The 20646-nt window shown below is 43.5% G+C and overlaps 1 protein-coding gene across 2 annotated transcripts in view; it reads right to left on the minus strand.

Moving 5' to 3' along the window:
* Positions 1-16482, minus strand: part of NDST2 (N-deacetylase and N-sulfotransferase 2) — a 136459-nt gene extending 119977 nt beyond the window's left edge. For both annotated transcript variants that reach the window (XM_048311752.1, XM_048311749.1), the window contains exon 1: positions 16386-16482. The gene's annotated coding sequence lies outside the window, so the exon portion shown is untranslated. The remainder of the gene's footprint in view (positions 1-16385) is intronic.
* Positions 16483-20646: the final 4164 nt, after the last annotated feature.

Raw genomic sequence — 20646 nt, forward strand, 5'->3', positions numbered from 1 at the left:
CACTGATCTCCTCCTTGTCAACACAGACTGTAAGTGAAGATGGCCCCACTTGCCTGACTCTATTCCCTCTCTGATGCAGCAGACACAGACACTACATCTGCTGCTACCCCTTTCACTGCACACATCCTTCCAGTGAATCTGTGACACAATTCAGAGACACCTACTTGGGGAACCAGCATTTTATCAAGTCTTGTGGAAAAAAAACAAACAACGATACGAGATCTACCCACGAACACTGAAAGGACAAAGACCTGTTGTGGAGATAAGCTACTGCTCTCCTGTTTCTCTCTTTCCATGATGGGAAACTCAGTTTAACTATTTTCAGAGTAATCTGTGCTCTACTGAATTCACCTGTGTTCACCTTTCCCTGAAATAGTACCAACAAATAAATAAAAGTACTTCCTTGCTAATAAAGAAGTCAAGGAGCAGGGTTATAGTAGATACCACAGGCACCTTCCACCGATGTATGTTATGCAGATGAAATAAAAGGCAAGAGCACTTCACAAAAGTCCTTAAGCAAATGTCATTTTTCATTTGATCCCAAATAATTACTTCTAGCACAGACAAACTACCTAGAGCTTCAAAACAGCTGAATTCAACATTGGGTGCAAAATGAAAAGGTCAATCACAAACCAAGATCTCCTTTCAAAAACATTTTAGAAAGGACTTTACTGCATTTATTTTCTCTCTTTTGCCTAAGTTTCTCTTCCAATCCTCAACACCTTGCACAGTAAGTTTGTCCTTTAACATAGAAAAATGTAGGCAGTGACTTTTTCATTTTGAGCGCTGCTGAAGAAGTAGGAGAAGGTGACTGACTTGCTGTTTGTTTTTTTAAATCCATCAGCGAAGTCTGCGACTGTCTCCTGACCCAACTTTCTGCTCTGGGAGATCTAATGCCCACTCCACCACCAGCCCTCCCTCCAGCCCTAAGGGCAGGTGGCTCACAACCAGCCCTGCAGAGCCCTCAGAAATGAAGCCCACACCAGCCACAGGTCAGCAGGCAGTAACACCAGCATTTGCTGCATCCTATACTTCTTGTTCAATCTGTATGCTGACTACTCCAAATAAAGAATTTCAACAAAGTTACCGAAGAGGCACACACCACAAAATTTGCATGCAGGTTGTCAGCAGCAGCGTTACAACAAGCTGGCCTTGTAACAGCGCAGAGGTGAAGCTTTTTTTTTTTTAACATAGTGATCAACTTCCCGTTAACTTCTTTAGTCTATTCAATGTGAAGATGTGGATTTTAACTAGGTAATATGGAAAAATGGGTCTGCTTTAGTTATAGTACCTGGAACCACTGACCACACAGATATTCTTGTTCAGAACTGCTCAAGAATGAAGTACCAGACCACAGGACTGCTCAGCTGAATCATCAACTGCAAAACAAATACTAATGCAACAAAAGATACGCAAGTCTACAGAAAAGACAGCAACTCCACTAAGAGCCCCCAGATTTAAATATCTACACACATTAATTACAAAGGAAGCAATTCTCCTGGAAAATAATGTTGAATTCTTTATGTAGAAAACAATAGTAAAGTAATAGTCTTTTCCCTTCTAAAGGAAACTTTAAACAGTGTACCTAGTGAAATTACTCTTTGATAATATGCCACTGGGATGAAACGGGAGCCATACCTCTCTAACTATTGCTTCACTTTTGAGTCTAAAAAGATTTCCTCTCATTCACTCACAATAACTTGTTTTGTCTACAGACTTTGCTTATTAGTTATTATGTTAGAATATATTTCGGAACTGCACACTTCTTCACAGGCAACACAAATGCAAGGTGCTCAATGATTTGGGCTGCTAGGAAATGGAGACGAATTAGGAGAGGGATCCGACCATCACTTATCCTTCCATCTGTGGGATCTGCTCTCCCACAGTGGATTCTTGCCTGTCACCTTGCTCTGAGTTCCATGACCTAAAAAAAACCATCTGTGCCACTGCATGTTATTCTTGCAGGCTTTTTTTTTCCCTATAGGATCAGGATAGAAAAAGAGGCTGGCTTGATAAGGTAAAAGAAAATACCCCATCTGGACAAGATGACTGCAAAAAGAAACTGCTGACTCATAGCTCTATATTAAGCGCTTCACAGAATCGCCCACCCTCAACTTCTCCACTTCCTTTTCCCCTACAAGTGTTCACTTTATTTTTCTCCCCACACTCTAGCAAAGCCTCACTACCATTTAGGCCAAAACACTGATGCTGTTGTCACAGAAGAGAAGACTAAAGGACAAAATACAGGAAGTAATTCAAGGTACAACTTTTTTTTCCAACTCATTATTTCCCAAAGGCAGGGGAAAAAAGTCTGAGCAAGCTCAGCTCCCAAGACAGAGTATTTTAAAGCTGCAAACTGCACACACCACTCTTAAACACCAACAAGAAGTAATACATAAACAATGCTTACTCACACTGTTGGTTTCCAAAAGGTCAATTAATACCAGGAGATAGAAAGTAATCCTCAATCTGTAGCATGCTTTCTTCCTTACAGTAATTACAATAAAGCACATATAGATGGTAGAATTAAAACAACTTCTGAAAAATTAAATTTTTCCACTGTATTTTTATGATTCGTGCATGTTAGAACTTGTTTTATATAAGAGGGACATATCAAAGTTGCTCAAACAAAACTCGTTCTGATATGTTCTATGTTATGAGTGTTTGTCCTCACAACCTTCTGAACGTAGCGGAGTACATCCATACACATGCCTCCATGTAGGTCTCTTCTCCAACTGTGTCTACAGTTCCAATGTTAAAGCAAAATCTTAAATGACAAACTCCACTACACAAGCATCCCACTGGTATCACATGGGCTGAGCAATCATCTGATAAGCCACAGGGGCATCTTGAGCTAACTATAAGTTATAGTTATAGCAACTATAGGTGGTTTTTCTCAGGATGGAAGAACTATGGAACTGAAGCAGCATTGCCAAAAGGTTTTAGGTATTTTCTGACAGCCAGGTCTTCAGATTCAGAGACCTAGAATCCATCCAAGGCACAGGAAGATGCTACAAAGCTTTATATCTGCTTCTTGCTATCTGTAGCTTAGCTATTTCATCTTCCTTTCTCCTCCAAAACCCGTCCTTCCCATCTAACCTTCTCATGTTCCTCATGCCACGCTTGCCCATCCTTGCTGGTCATCTGTCAATTCCCTGTCTAACGTTTCTCTTTTGGCAACACAAGCTGACGGATGCAGTACCCACCTGACGCAGTATTTTCCATTTCATTAGCACCCAAAAACCTAGTAGCACCTCTGCACACCCACCATTTCTATGAACCCCAGTTCATAGAAACCCATTTCTATGAATCCCAGTTCCTCAAATCAGACTGAGATTAGCTCCATTGGTTGGAGCATGGCGCTAAGAACAAGGTTGTGATCCCCCTACGGGCCATTCACTTAAGAGCTGGATGTGATGATGCTTGTGGGTCCCTTCCAACTATTTTGTGGTTCTGCAATCTTTTTTCAACAGCCATAGTTCCCACAGCCTAGAAGCTTCAGCTTCCATCTCCTTTAACCATCAGTCTGTACGCTGGCCTGCTCCAGTTCACAACACTGGGATATCCCAGCACAGGAGTTCCCTCCTCTCCCCTCTATACAGAAACTGCAGAGTGCAGCCTACAGGACAGCTTCTCAGTTCTGGTACAGCTCCAGTGCTGACCATATCCAACAGGCATGGATCAGCAATCCAGGGGAGACATCAGGCTCACACATGCCCCGTGGTGCTGGCATCTTCAGCATTTCTAACTAGCCCTACAAAGTCTTTAGCGTACTAAAGACATAGCTATTCCCTTGACATTGTATCTCTCAGTTAATTCTCATGGGAGCACAAAAGAGCATTCTAGGTGTAATGCCAATATCAGTAACCACATATTACATATATTTTGTATATATACTTCTATTCTTTTTGATAGTCAAAACCACAGTAACAGATATTCATGTTCACTATAGTTTATGTTCATTATCTATATTAAAAAATGACCCCAGCCTCCATCCCAAGATACTCTATGGCAAAGACAAACCTGATACACTGCTCAGTTAAGTTACCAATTCTTATCCACCTACTAAAAAAAAAAAAAAAGGAGACTACTTTTCCCTGGAAAGGGAATTAAGGAAGGGTGGTAAAGACTAAAGCTACAGTAAAGAAATGCTGCAAACATTGCATGTACTAGCCCCCCAAAGACTCCATGCTTCCACCATCTTTTGATAAAAATTTATGTGACAAAGTGCTGAAGCTGACTCGCTCTATTTACAAATATTTTAAATACTGTCACCTTTTGCTGAAAAGTAAGATGGAAGTTTCCCAAGGCAAAGGTAATGTGTGTTATAAACTTTGAAAGCATACAGTGTAGTTTAATAAATGTTTATCATTATTTACTTGCTGGAAAGAAAAAATAAAATGAAGCAAAGTACAAAAGCCAAAGAGAATCCAATTTTCTCTTTGCAATTTGCATACCTGTGTTGGGAGAGTCTTTTGATAAAGCCAGTGGCCAACCAGCACAAATTATTTAATTGTGATGAGCAACGTGACGTGGTGTGATAACAGCTCAGGGCTGGGAAATAGCACTTGGTGAAAATCAATAGAAGCTGTTAAGAGCGAAATCTTCACAGATATACAGACATCACAGATCTCTCTATGCAATGAACTTTCCTGAGATACAGCTTCTCTTTAGAAGAAGTAAGCCCCACTGTGCAAAGCACAGCCCGTGTAAAGTCACAAAACAAACAGCTCTTCTACTCAGAAATAAAATGCTTTAGAAAATGTAGCTTTTTACTAGAACTGACTTTTGGGTCTCCTTCTGAAAGCGGGCATCTTTCTCCAAATCAACACAGCGGAACATCCGATATCTGTAAACTACTTTAGATTTCATAGCAACAGAATAAAACATTACTTGACTCTTTAAACAGTGCAATCAGGAAGCACTCGTACAGAAATTGCCACGTCAGATATCACAACTGTGTGGCAATTGGTTTGTAATCTCTGGCACGAGGCCTTCCAGTCCCAGAAACATCATTCAGAAGAACAGCAGCTGGCACACAAAGATCAGAAATGTCAATATTGATTAAAATTACATTCCAATGTTAAAATTTTAAAGCCTTTTGAAATTTTCAGACTGCTGGACCTTGGGGGGGAAAAAAGCAAACCAGGCTTTCCAAAAAGGTTTCTGATCTCCTGGAAAATACAAATTGGTAATGCTGTAAAAGCCAACATTGCAGCAAGAATGAAGTCTGCCTACTGCAGGTGCTCTCAACCTCACCACACACAGCTCCCCCCTCTTCTTACAAACCATCTGAGTGCAAATGCTCAGGAAGAACAGGGCTTACCTCGAATTCTTAACAGCGTGACACACTTCACTGGAGTTAGAAGCAGAGGAATACGGCAGAGGTAATCTTATGACTGCCTGGCTCTTGGAAGGGCCAGGGGGCTGTGATGAATGTATTTATTGCTGTCATCTTGAGCCAAATGCCTAAGGGTGACTGCTATTTCAAATCCTCTAAAGCCTTTGAAAACAGATAATCCATTGTTTAAAGATTTTAACTAAAAAAGACCAAGGTTGCAAAGCCTCAGGCAGAAGGACCAATGAAACACTAGACAGGAGAACACTTTGCATTAGTTTGCTGCCCACATACTGCTGTGCTTTGCACACTGTACAAGAAACAGCAGCAACTGGACCTTTATATTAAGAAAGAGCTTTCACTGAAGAAGGAAAAGAAAGGGGATTCCTCTGTATTATAGCTACCTGCTCCCAGATACAGCAAAGGTTTTAAGCCCTAGCAGTGATTAGTCATGCCCAATATGAGCTACATTAAACGGGCACAGAATTTTTAAAGCACTTGGCACTGCCAATGAGACCCCTTTAAAAAAGGGCCGCAAGCTGAACACTGAATATGGTAGCACTCAAAAAAGTCAGTAGTCATGTACAGCCTCTGCAGCTAGTACATTTGAAGCATAACTATGCTGTGCTAGCAGTGTAATGGCAATGCTGAGCTCGTGCAAGAAGCTTGCCAAGCCAAAAAAACGCATTGTATGACTTGCTCCCCAGGAGAGAGACAGCATACCTGAGCAACTGTAACAGGGGAAAAAGTATTGCAACTCACTGCTCTCAAGTACTGCTTCCTAGAATTTGTAATTTCCAAACCCAACAAAAATTCACCAACATTTCTAAGAATTTTTCTGTGACACTTTCTCATTACTGTTTAAGATGATCTTGAGTGACAGTGATAGGACAAATAATCTTCTGCACCAGTACTACCAACACAAAGCTAGATGCAGATCAGTATTAGTCAAAACCCATTTCTACTTTCTTTTCTTGTACTCCACACTGATTTCTGCAGTCTCAGTGAAGCCAGCCTTACAAGCAGAAAAAAGGGATAAGAAGTCTCCTCATATTCACAGGATGGATTTCACTGCAGTAGCCAGCTTGTTCCCATAACTTTACATGAAAAAAGAACCCCACCCTAACATTTCTTCCTGCATCTCCTTCCTTTTCCTTCAAGACAGATGGAAGCAAGCTAGATAAGATTTTCTAAAGAAGTATTACCTAAGGATAATTAGGAAATTTAAATTTTAGGATTTGAGTATTATATCCTAATGTCTGTGCATACAAGGTCATTCCCATTTCATTTGACTGAAAGCTCCCTCTTGTTTTTCTGGCTATCATGAAAGTCCTGGCGTTTGTGCTCGCAAGCCTTGCAACTACCTCCCCAGCTCTGTCAGCAGTTTCATAGCTGCACTGGAAGACAACCGTGGTAAAAGGTCATGACTGCAAATGAGGATGAACTCCACACAGCCCCAGGAACAGTTACCATATCCCAACAGAGAGCTGGTATTAGAGACTGTAACACCAGTGTGAAAGAGTTGTGAAGACAGGACAAAACGAGCAGCTCTCTCAACACCCGTTTTCAAGTTTGGTGTTATCAGTCCCATCCTGGTAGATTCATGCACGGGGTTTCTAAATCACTAAGCCACGAAGTGCAAACAATATCTGTATCCCCACTGAATGCTTTCTCCAGATAAAGCCTAATGACAGGGAAAACCAGAATCTTGCATTTGTGGTTTACACCCTAGAGCTGTATGAAGACATGTTTGGCTGTGTATTTATTCTTTCTTAAGTTGGCTCATTTTTAAAAGTACTCAGTATACTTTAAGACCAAAGCATTTACAGACATACCCTTCAAGAACAGCCCTGCTTCCAGTGCAGACACTGTGTCAATTCCCACTGCCTTGCCTCCCAGCACTGCCTGCAGCTGATCTTCACCCTTGCACAGGATGCATTTCAGGAAGATGTAATTGCAGGAAGGGGAAGGGGCCTGAGCACTCCCAACAGTTTCAGTCCTCAAAGATCTGTCCAGAATAGTATCATGGGACAGACTGTCTGTGCAAGGGTGCTAGGAAAAATTGTTGAGGAAAACACAGAAATATTGCTTTTGTTTGGTTGATTTTTTCTTTGTTTGGGTTTTTTTTTTTTTTTTTTAAACAAGATATGAAAAAAAACAAGCCCAAGAACCATTCCATAGAAACATAACTAGTTTTCTGACATGACATGTCATGTCATGTCTTTCTGGTAAATTGCACAGGACCATAAAGATAATGCAGCACTGCTCAGCAGAGAAGCTTGGAAGTCTTGGAGCAGACGCAAAAAAAATAAAGTGCAGAACCTGTGACCCCAGGGCTGGTCTGCACCTTGATCAAAATGACTACTTCACTCTTCCCCTGCACCCATTTTCCTCAGGAACTGCTACTGCTATTACTTCTTCAATCCTCCCCCTTAGAAGAAATCAGCAATATAAAAATTAATCCAGTGTCAATTGGAAGTGGGAAAGAACAGGCAGCCATGAAGGACTGCAGTCACTGGCTCTCTGTCTGCTGAGCATGCAGCTTGGCTCTTATCATGCTGCTTGTTTCCAGCATTGTTTCAGAGTTTCTCATGACCACTGTTAGTTAAGGCTAACCTAGATTTAAAAACTTTGCAGGACTGATGCAGAGAGAAGTAGCATGAGACTCCTCTTCAGCTTACACCATGTGAAACTGTACTTAGATGACCATCTGGCATGTCTTTAGGTGGTCACTCCTCTCCTCCAAAGACAGCTGCCCTGGCATGCCATCAATTCATCCTATCCTCAAGACACTACCGTATGTGCCAATACAAGAGCAGTACAGTATTTGAGCCTGACTGGGTTTCTTACTGATAAGATTTTTCCCTTCTGGAGAACAGTAACATAGCAAGAAAGGAGGTTTGTTTTGTTCTGTTATTTTAATTTCCACATCAGTTTCCTGATCCTCCTTGCTGAGTTCTTGTGCCAATACTGAGAACAGCCACTATAGGACTGGACTGCTTTCCTCAGTGGTAGTATCAGTTTAAATGCAAACCAAGAGGAGTATGTTCAAAGAGCATCTTCACCCTGTTTTCATTCAGCAATAGGAAAATGCTAGGACTAACATAAAAATAATTATACCATAGCTCTACAACATGCAAGAGAGTTAACAACCTCAGAGGAACATTATGTTCAACACCAACTGCAATTATGACAATCTCGGAACACCAGTTCGCTCTTAACCTGCCCACATACACAACGCAAGACCAAAAAGAACTTTTGAGCTCTGCCTGCTACCACAGGCACTGAAGCATCACGTATGGTTAGTGAGGAATTTGTATTTATAAGTAATGCAATGAGGAAAGGCAAACATCAATATTTTGTTTGAGGCAAAGCAAGCTTTCCTGCAGAAAGCTTTGTGTTTGTATGTTTACGTGGACTTGGGCCATGGAAACACACCCTGTTCCACGCACAGTTACAGGATACTAAACTAAAGATGCGAACACATGATAACAGCACGTTTTCACAGTAGCCTTCACTCAGGAAAGTAGGCTTATTCATATCATGCTTTGATACAAGTGACCAGACTAGAAAAAGGAACATGAAGGAAGGATATAGATGGAAGTCTCCAGACAAAATTAAATCAGGAGACAGTGACAGATCTCTGTTTATAAGGAAGACGATTATGACTCAGCCATAAGTAAAGCACATGCATTTTGAGCTTCACTATCACTGAGTGAATCCAGAACATTTAATTAAAAACAAAAACAATGAAATTACAAGTAACAAATTAAATACATTGTTTGTAACCAAAATGGGGGGCAGGGGAAAGCTTGATGTTTCAGAGGTGTTCTGGACAATAGATCAGACATGGAGACTAGCAATTTATGCCAGGCTTCAATGCTGAAATGAATCTGCCTCTTCACAGCTGCTGGATTGGGCCAGGATCCCACTTTATTCCACTGAAAAAGCAGGTTTAACACTGCGATAGCTCACATCGTTCTCCTGAAAGTGGATTCACACAGCTGATGAAACAGGGAGCCGCAGCTGTCCTCACGCACAGACACCCTGTGTTGATCGATGCAATGTCTACACTAGTTTCTGTCTGCTCTTCTTAATACCTCTGCAGCCCTCAATAACTGGAAGGACAAGCAGTTTTCCAACAGTTAGGTGATGATGATTTCAGTTCTGTAGCTCCATTGCTGAGACAAAGGATGCCACTTCAAAGACATCTCAATACTTGAAACAGACCTACACAGGTGATTTCCAGAAAAGAAACACAAACAAGACACGGGTGATGACAGATTCAAGAGGATGACATTTTAAGGGGTCAGGCAAAACACCAAACTTTTCTCCACTGAAAATTTCTGCCTTTTATTAGATTGCACAAGAGTTCCCAGTCTTGCTGTGCTCCTTGTTCATCTTGGGCTGTTAAATATTAAGAGGTATTCAACTTGCTGTGAAATTACATTATTCATCTCAATCATGCAATGTGCCACTGTGTTGGGCCACTCCAAACCTGACCTCACCATTTGTTCAAAGTTAAGCTTTCAGCAGTGCAAAACCTAGACTGTGCAGAAGAGAAGCCTGTCTCTTTAAAGGAAAAAAAAATCATAGTCCAGTACCTGACATTTTGACATTCTCCTTGCCTACAGAGTCAACTACGATCTCTACAGCTAGGTTTTGGATGGAACAAAGACTCACCCATGACTTGGTCTGACTTCTCTGGGACAGGCATGGCTGTCCGGGACCACAGTAAGGTCCTGGTTACCACTTCCAATGGAACCCAGGCTGTTGAACAACTTAATCACAGAGGCAAGGGCAAAGACAATTGACAGTTGCAGAACAAGCCGTAACAGCCAGCACTTGCAAAAGCTTTCAGCCTGAAGTGTGAGTGGCACAGAATCCCTACCTGAGCACTAGCTTAAGAAGAAAAATGTACAGAAAAGATGTTCTAAATATGGGAAAGGTAGTTAAGATCAGAAGAGACAAATTTACATAAGTAATAGTGAAGATATTAAAAGTGCTACACTGAAAAGCAGTCCAGGATTAGGAGCAAGTTAGTTGTTACTCTGGAAGGTGTTCAACTTACCTTCTGCTCAGATACTTATCCCTCTGACATTCTCTACATCTGGAGTGACATTCTCAGTTTTTAATATATTCAGTGGAAAAACAAAAAAGAACTTCCAGCAGGTGATTCACCTCAACAAATGTGGCCACCTCCTTTAGGATAGATTTAGAAAAGAGTAGTGTCCTAACATACCCTTAATATAAAGGGAACTTACAGTGCCCGGCTCAGATGTGGACACTTCAGCTGTATTTACACACTATACCTTCACATGTAATCAGATGAGTCCAACTCTCATCATCGAAGAGAAGCCAGAACTGACTGTTTTAAAAGCCCTTTATGATACAAAATTTTCCATTCACTCTAAAGTACCGGTAAGGGCTAGAGAGCTAATGCAAAGTCATTCAGTAAGAGGTTCTTAAAACAAAAATAGACATTTGTAAATGTTCTGTGGTTCTTCTAACCTTTCTGAAGTAAATCTCAAGCTTCTCTGCTTTTCTAAATTGAGCTCTACTACTCACAATGTAGCACAGCTAAGGCCTATCATTACACTTTGTCATTCCCAATGTTTCCTTTGAGGAATTAATACCAAAGTGATTGAAAATGTAAGAGTTAAGATCTGTTGAAGAGCTCTAAAAACCCACACGCAAGCTCTGATTTTACTTCAGAAGTATTGCCAAGCAAATTAGCATTAATTAGAGACAAGCTTAAAGACCAATAAAATATTAGGCTAATGGAATCATCTGGAACCGTAAAACTAAACACGATCAAAGGAAAACAAGTTGCTCTGTCACATATCTAATGGACCTGACACAGGAGCCTCCCAACACAAACCACTCAAAGGAGTGTAATATTCTTGGAGAGTTCCTAACACAGAACTGAAGGATGTAGGAGACTGAAGAAACAAAGAGAAGAGAAAAGGCAGGGTGCTGGGGTTGTATGCTTTCAAAGAGACTGACCAGATGGCAGACCAGAACTGCAAAAAGAGATTAAGAAGGGATAAAATTGTCGTTTTGCTGTCCCTCTTTCCTCCTTCCCTCTTGCATCAGTTATGCCAACCCAGCTCCCAATCCAACAACTGAATACATAGAAAAAATATACGTCAATAAATAAAAGCAGCAGAGACCCCTGGCTCTGGAGAGGGCCACAACTTGTTGGTGTGCCATCTGAAACATGCAGCTTTATGACCTACTCTCTCCCCCATTGTAGAAACCCTCCCTGAGGAGGCAACCTGCTCTAGGCAAGCCTCCTCTTGTGAGTTACTGTACTGGGATGGGAAGGTAGGAGAGGAGGGGACAGACTCTGCTGTCTCTTCCTTTACAGACAATGTCCTAGACAATCTTTTCTACTAATGGAGATATTTCCAAAGGGAAAAAAAAAAAAAATCAGAATAATGCACTGCAGTGTTGAGAGAAAACAGATCAGGCACAGCACAACTGCAGCCCACCAAACTCTGGATCACACTCCCTCATTTCCATTCCACACTCAAAACATGTAACAAAATGCTGTAGATGTTAAGTGCAGCGTGAGACACCCAGAGTACAGGGACCAGCACTAGGACCTGCACAAGCCCTGTACACTGAGCAAAGGACAAAATGTATCTCTCCTTTTTCAACCTCCTTTGATTCTGGGGAAAACATATGAATGTTGGTATCTGATTGCTGTTACTTTTAATGCATAACTTCATAATTTGTATTTAATGAAAAATACTAAATTCACTTAATGGAAAGGAAGAGGGCACTATTATAGGCTAAGTTAAGGTGGTAACGTTTCAGCCTGAGAGGAGCTGCAAGCACTGTTGATACTCCATGTCTGCAACCCCAGCAGGAAGAACAGCTGCGGTTAAACGCAGCTACAAACACATTTGGAAGAGACAGGTATTTCCGAACACCTTCTTGGTGTTGCTAGTACATAAGCAAGTGCTGCATGAAGCTATCCTTTCTTATTTTGCTTGACAGATTTAAAAGCAGGCCGAGTCTGTAGAGAGAGAGAGCATGTGCCCATCCCTCTCCTTGTTTGAAGAGTTTGGGCAGCTTTAAAAAACAAGCAAACAGCAAATCCCACTTCTGTGAAAACAGATCTTGTGACGCTGGCCAGCGTAAGCCACAAATATTTTGAGAAGGTCCGAACTGCCCTTATAGTCTTATAAAAAAACCTCACATTCATTGCTAAATCAGCTTACTAAATATATTAGAGCAGGCAAGAACATGATGGAGGGTATCTTCCTGGTGCAGAAGATTAATTCATCACTCGTGTCTAGAGAGTCCTACTGCATTTTTAACAGAGTAACATATGGATTGAGTCTAGTGATCTATATAATTTCCTTTCAGGATATGGGTCTATATTGAAAAATAGTCCCCAAACAGCAACTGCCAGAGGACAAAGACCTTCAAATATCGCTATTCAGGAAAAACAGGTAGGGCTCTCATCTGTACACTCCAGTAAATCTTTCAGTGGTGATTTAAGACACAGCTGTGCTCCACAGATCTCCTGGAGATTCCTGCTTCCGGAGCAGGATCAGCAAAGCAAAAGGTCTGTCTGTACCTTCACTGCTGCACCACACAGCCTGGCATCGCCAGTGGCTGAAGCAGAGGCACATAGTCCCTTCTGATTCTGCTGTAGTGGGAAAATTGTCAGTGTAAAGGTAGGGAGCCCAGCTCAAAAAAAAAGAAAAATAAAACCCAGACTCTGAGACTTTCAGAGCTGATGTCAGAACACCCAGAGATCAGGCAGGAGCTGCACCAGCACACGGTGCCATTACAGGCCAGAGGTGAAGCGCCTCAGCGCAGGCATAATGAAATGCAGAGCTTCACCTCTTTGCATTATGTTCAATTAAGCAAAGCAACCGTGTTCAGCAAAGTCACGGGGAATTTTCTACAGACAGCTGATGTTGCTTTGGGCCTTCTAAAAATATGCTCCCAGGACTAGCCTTCCACCACTCCTGTGCTGCTCAAAACCTGTCATCAGACCACATCAGCAGCTTGGATGTATTTGCCTTGAAACGCACAGATTGGAAAGACAGCTAAAATGGAAAAAATCGAACTCAAAGACCCCTTCATCACCAAAGCAACAATAAGACTAGAGAATCAGAGACAGCAAACACAAGCATCCACCCCAATTATCTCCAGAATCCAGGACAGACCCAGCACTCATGCCCAGTGCCGCCACCACTGATTTGCCTGTGTGCTGCTGCAGCAGCATCACTGCCTTACACCCACAAACTCCACTGCAGCTGCCTGTTGAGCTGGAAATTTGATAGACTGCAAAGGTTGCTGACAGCCAGAGGCTGCTCCCTTGTCTATAAAATATCCTGTAATAAATTACATTACAGATTGGGGAAAAGGATTCGGAAGAGTGAGAATTAAAACACAACCTTATGAGAGCTAAATGAGACCAATTAAAGGAGATTTGCTACAAGTGCTGAGGGATTTTGACCTGAGCTATAATCAGGGATAGATATGCATTCCTTTAAAAGAGGAAAATGAGCAAGAGATCATGTGTAAACAACTCTGCCAATTAAAATGAAACGGATTATCTTATCTGTGCAGCTCTGCTCAGAGAATCACCACATATTCCAGATATACCACAGAGAGATTTGAGACAGTCATTCAATCCTCTGAAACAAGGCTCAGTGATGGGGAGATAGGCTGTGGTTCAGGACATATCGAAAGCTCAGCTGCATTTGGTTATTTCCCCTTCCCGCATTTTTTTAAAAGAATAAACATGGAATTATAAATGTAAATACAAAACTAGGCTCAAGCTATTTTTACCAGGCCCCTACATGAATTCTGATGCAGATCAGACCAAAGGTTAGGCATCACAACAGTAAAACATGCCTTATGCAAAATCCATGCAGCAGATCCCACCATCACTGCACTACTAGACACTGCTGGGAGACACACAGCTTGCCCAGGCACATGCTCATGTCCTGATAAACAATTGCACATACTATGCCATAACTCAAGACACTGACTCTCAATTTTTCTGTATCACAATCCCATTTTGCTGCCAGATTGGCCCCCACTCTCCATTCTGACACCCAGTCTGAGAACCCATACCCACAAGCTAAAGTCATTTCTGCAACTGGAGCAAAAATTTTGACATGGACAGATGTACCACTACTCCTGCTCTGTGTCCTTGCTCTCAGCTCATCCTGAGCTGCACCCTTTTTTAAAATTCCATTTCTTCATAGTTCATATATACATGCAAAAAAGCAGTTTTACAAAGGCTGAAGAAATACTGAAACAGAAGGAGAAAAGACCCATTAAGGAAACCATGTTCAAGAAGCAACAAGGAAAACAGTACCATGTGCTTAGGGGAAAACAAAAACCAAAAGGGAAGAACAAACAAAAAGAGGAACTTGGGATAAGGAATAAAAATTTAAGAAGAAAGCAGCAACTGGACAAGATAATAACTGCAAGAGATACATACTCGTTCACAGCTGCTGACAGCAGAAAGTTTTTAGACCATTTTATGCTGGTTGCCAGATTTAAGCACAGAGGTTTTCTACTGGCTCGAAACTGGTCTAATGGAGTCAGGCTGGTTTTGGAACCAACAATCTCAACACACCACAATCACTTTTGTGCAGGCTGAAGAACAAACTAAAACGCCTTTCTATGTCCATTCTGTCAGCATATCAGTGATCTCAGTACCATGAAAACAGCTGCACTGAGAAGCCCAATGCAGAAACGCTGCACAAACCGACTGTGGATGGAGCGCCTCAGGTGTCTTTGTGCAGCAGCTCTACAGGGCTCGGCTCTGGGATCACCGTGTGGGTGCAGAGCCACCTCACATGGGCAATGTCAGCACGTGTGGGCACCCAGGCCAATAAACTCTTGGGGCTGATACTAAGCTTCTAATTTTTTCTGGCTCTTCGGGTGCTTTTGTACATGTGTCCCTCCATACTGCCATCATTCAAAATTTCCCAGCCCAATTACCACAGATAATTGACTGCACATAACCTGAAAAATTCATCAGAAGTTTCTAGTTTACCTCTGCCACAAAGGACAAAGCTACACTTCCTAACGAGAAATGTACATACAATTAACAACACTGAATACTTCTTTGAAAAGACTGGTCACAAAGAATCCCAGTGTGGAGTAGCATTAACTTGTGGCTGAATTCAGATGTGTGACATTTGCTCACTTCTAATTCAGGCAACACAGTTTACTCACACTTGCATAAGCAAACAGGGATGTCTCGTGCTTTTATATAGCCCTTTAACTCTGCAAAAATGTTTTAACAACTAAAATATGATGGGAAATACTACCGGAACGATTCCTCACGTTCCATCAGCTTTCCCTACGTAATTTTTGTTGTGTCTTTATGGTACCACAACTGTACCCGCGGCTGGCCTGCTCTGAGCGCAGCCCCCAGACAGCAGCGTGTGCAGCACGGGCAGTGCAGCCGCAGCCTCACCATGGGGACAGAAGCATCCTCTGCCCCGGTGCACGCCGACTACTTCGGCGCCGGTCCCGCCGTACTCAGCAACCTCGCCGCCCGCAACACGACGCCGTGGGGTAAACAAAGCTGGAGTGAGGCCGGGAGGGCAGCTCCGGCCCAGGACCCCGCTCCCCGCCGGAGCACAGGGTGCTCTGAGGGGCGGCAGCCGCGATGGGACGGACAGGAGCTGCCGCTCCGAGTCGCATGTCGGGGGCCCGGCGCCCGCCAAAAGCAGCCGGACAGTGCTGCAAAACCTTCGGCCCCGGGCATGGCCGGCAACGGAGCACCATGCTGGGGCACGGGCCCCCCAAAGTGGACTCCCGGCGGGGGCCCCTGGCCGCACAGGTGGCTCCGGGGCGGAGGGTAGCGCCCTCCGCACCGCCTGCCCCGGCTCGGCCCCCCCGCCTCCTCCCACGCCCCGGCCGCCCCTCACAGACTGCCCCCCACCCGTGACCGTCACCCCCGGCCGGCACAACTTCCCCCGGCCCCGCCGCCCTCCGAGCCGGACCGGACTGGGCCGGGCCGCCACCACCGCGCTGCCCTCCTCCTCCACCTCACCTGCCGCAAGAAGGCCCCGCCGGGCGGGCACGGCACGGCTCCCGGAGGGAGAGCGGACGGGCGTCCCCCGGCGCCGCGAGCAGCGCTCAGGCCGGTCGCGGCCCGCCGGCTCCGGGGCGCTGCGCGTCCGTCCGGCCGCTGGGGGAGCCGCCGCCGCCGCGCTGCCCGGCCGCCATCTTCCGCGGGGAGGGAGGGAGGGACGGAGCGGGGGAGGGGCCCGGGGCCCCGCCCGCCGGGAGCGCGGCGGGGAGGGCTCGGGCCGGGGTCCCGCAGCCGCGGCAGCCGCGCCCGCACCGAGACACGTGGCGAGGGCTTCCCCGCGCCCGGCAGCGCGGCCGCGGGAGCGGGGACCGGCGGTGCTGCCGCCGCGGCCCGGTGTTGCCCGGCACGGTCGCGGCCGCCGCGCTCCCGGGCAGCGCGGAAGGCGTAGGATGTCCAGGAACGCAGTAGGTAGAGATTGCCACTGCTGTGACATCGCCGGCAGCAGCCTCTCGAGAAACACAAACACGCACGGTGCAATTTGCTACGTTAGAAAGGTGGAGAAAATTGTACTAGGAAGCCAGAATGGGATGCGAAGCCACATCACAGAAACACTGTTCTCAGTGGAGGCTGGAAGAGTGGACAGTAGTTTGGAAATTCTGTTAAACAGTCCTGCTTTTGGATCTGCTGTGGAGAAAAAACCCAAAGCACTACAAAGAGCGAACATTTGGGACCACCTAGCATGACTGGGACCTGGTGCAGTCAAAAGCGACAGAAGAGGAGCAAGCAAAGGGAAAGCAGGTGCTCAGGGAATAAGGCCTCATGTTGGCAAAGTACTGCTTCCCATCCTGCTGTCAGAGGAATGCTGGCACCCAGTGAATAATTCTCAGAAAACCCTCAAAAAGGCAACACAATATGTAGATTTGCTGTACAAAAACCTGCTCCTGTACTGAAAAGTTTAAAAGACTCAAAAGTCGTGGTTTTAGGACACATTTACAAAGGGTTTTTTATCTTCAGCTAATCAGTTTGCACCTGAAGCACTGACCATGCTTCTGCAAGCCTCTTAAGCCCATGCCAGCAGGTGAATCAAATAACTGAAGAAAAGCAGACAAAGCTGTGAGCAATCATATCTTAGTGTGCTTCAAAAGCCTATTCTGCCTCTGGCTGACAGCACCCCCACCTCAGCAGAGGTTGATGAGGCAGCTGCTCCCACCACCTGCAGTCTCATCACACAGGTCTGTGCTGCCAAAATACCCAGCAGCACATATTTTAACACGTGATTGCATTTCTGTTGAGTTAATCCAGACGCGTGCCACAGTGCTCACATCAGATTAATATCGTCCCCCTGCCTGCAGCCAAAAACTAGCATGGCAGCAACAGGTGATGCCCAGTCTACCACAGACCTTGCACTTTCCAAAACAGCTGATCAAATCTGAGCCAACAGTGGGAATATGTGGCAGCTCAGCACTTCATGTCATGTGCTTGTAGCATTTGTCATCCAGTACTACATTCTGTGAAATGGGATTTACCATTTCAAAGTACAATTTGATATTCCGGTAAAAAAAAAAAAAAAGTATTTTTTGGTAGTTCCCATCTCTTCCTTGGTCCAACCTACCTCAGTTACAGTGAGGGAGGGGAATCAGTGACAGGGGGGTATGCTGTACACTACAGTTTGCACTATACAGGTGCAAGAGTATCAGCTTAAAACTCCATTTAAATGTACTGTGGAAGTAACTACTCCAAAATATGACCAGTCTTTCCAAACCCCTCATCCTTCCTCAAACCACCAGCAAAGAATTCACCTGCTTTCCTTCTCATTTCACCACAAAACAACTCTCCATCCCACTGTCCTCACTGCCTTTCTAGCTACCTTATATGTAACTTCTCTACTCACTTGCAAACCACTCTGAGTGCTTGGCTTTATGACTCCGTCTTCCAGGTTATCATATTGCTCTGCACCTACCTCACTTAGCATGTGCTATCCCTGGTAACATTGCACTTTTCTGAAGCAATTTCTCTTTCTTAAGGTTATATAAACATCTTTCCCTGGATATTCCATTTAATGGCTCAGGTCTGTTTCTTCCAAAAGGGAAAGTCGAAGTAAAAGATTAAATTTCTTACTCTTTCTGTTGAGGCTCAATACAGTCTTTGTAATAGGTATGGAAGATTTTTACTGATATTGTAACAGCTTAGGTGTTAAAACTTGCTAACATATATAAAACAATTTCAGCATTAATCCTGTTTTGGAATGAACAACACTGAAATCTCTTCACAATTCTTAAAAGCATTTAAGACAATCTATGCCAAGTTTGGGCCTTTTTTTAACGAGAAAAATATGCTAAATCTAAAGCAATGAATTTCAAATGTCGCATTAGTAGAAGATATATTTTTTTGTATAAGTAATTTTTTCAGTTTATTTTGAACTTCTAGACGTGTAGTAAGAAACAAACAAATGCTTTCTGGAACAGGAACAACCATACGGCAGTAGCACTGCTATGATGACTGATGTAACCTATAGGATGTTCCAATGTAAACAAGCCTCTGAAGCACAGCCCTGGTACCATTTTTGCAGGCTGTCCTCTATTGGTATGAGCACTACTCTTTTCCCACAGAAGCATGAAGGAGAAATAAACCATGATGAGACAGTATTTCATTGCAAGAACTGGCCAAATCCCAACTCCACCAACATGCAGTCATATGATGCATTAACAAAACTGTTCTCTGTGAATAAATGTCATCCTGCCTATCCATTCATGGATAACTACAGTAAAATTACATAAATTGCCACAGATTAGGCACAACCACCTTTCCCTCTCCCCCATTCACCAGTGCTTTAGAGGACCCCCCTTTAGCACAAGAAACTTTCAGAATGACATTTTATTAACTTAATTATATGCATCCCTTCCTTGTAGCCAGTCTGTCTTAAAAACCATGAGCATATGCATTTTTATTTTCTAATACTTGTTAAGTACATAAGAAATTGGCTTAAAATTCTTCAGAGTACTACACACCAACCAGTAAATTCCTATTCCTTCCCAGCAGGCAAAGAGGACATTCTGGCAGGTGAGGAGCTCTCAGGCACTAAGGATCTCAAGGGAAAAATTCATGATCCTCCACTCAAGCCACTTTAAGTGCCCCCAGAGGATCACCTTTCTCTACTCTAAAATAAATGTATACCAAACCCAAATAAACCAGTGCAGGTGCATTAGTCTGCAGTCCCAAACCTTTCAAATTCTCAGGCAAAAAAAATTATCTGTGATGTGTAGCAGTAATACCACCCAGCTGCTCTGCAGCACTGTTCATCAGTCTCTTACAGTGGTTTCTAGAGAGGTCAGGCTTATCATCTGCATGGACAAATGGGAAAGCTGAAGCACAGACCACACAAGTGGCTTATCTGCAGTCACCCTGCAAAGCCATAGCAAACCCAAAACTAGATCACAAGTCCAATCATTAATCAAATGCTGTTTTCCTATGTTCTTAATTACACATAAGTAAGAAGTAATGATTTTCATAATAAAATGGAAAGCATATTGATATTCAGGATCTGGTTCTGCTCATGCTTCTCCCCACATCGCATAGATATTATAGCGTAAAAGCATGCTGCAGGCCTTTGTGCCACTAGCCCAGCAAGTGAGAGCAGAGCAATCCTAGTCTAAAAGGAAATGTACTTGGGCATAAATAAAAGCTACCATCAATTACAGGTCTCCCACAGAGTAATCCACCTATGTATACAAGCATGCACGTGCATAAATTGGGAGAGAGAGAACTTTAAAAACCATGCTCAGGCACTTGTTTTGGTAGGAAGATGGCAAAACTTCATCTAATAGGATGAACAGATTTTAACCAGCCATAGCATACTGGGAAGTAAGCTTCTGTGAATATCCCTGTTTGAGCTCAGTACTGGAGCTATTACAACGCAGGGAAGTACCATTCCCAATCCCTGATACCAGCTAAAACATAAGATATAGAACAGGTACCATATATACGCTACATAAATATTCTTGACATGAGTGTTAGTCTGATTATTGTGGTTTCAGTAAGTGTTTAAATTACTCTTGTAGTGGTTAAAAGAGCTACTAAGAACATGAGGGATCATCACTAATTTTATGAGTACCTTCCTAATGCTTATCGGATCATACTGCAACATTTCGTCAAAGATCATTAAGACAGGATTAAGTGCTTCAGGAAAAACCTTACCTGATGAATGCTCCTTCCTTGTATGTCAGAAATGAGAGCAGAACGTCTTTTTGCTCCTGAAATAGCAGGAGCCATTTCTTCTGGG

The sequence above is a fragment of the Corvus hawaiiensis genome, chromosome 8 (genome assembly GCF_020740725.1).
Source record: "Corvus hawaiiensis isolate bCorHaw1 chromosome 8, bCorHaw1.pri.cur, whole genome shotgun sequence".
Taxonomy (NCBI): domain Eukaryota; kingdom Metazoa; phylum Chordata; class Aves; order Passeriformes; family Corvidae; genus Corvus; species Corvus hawaiiensis.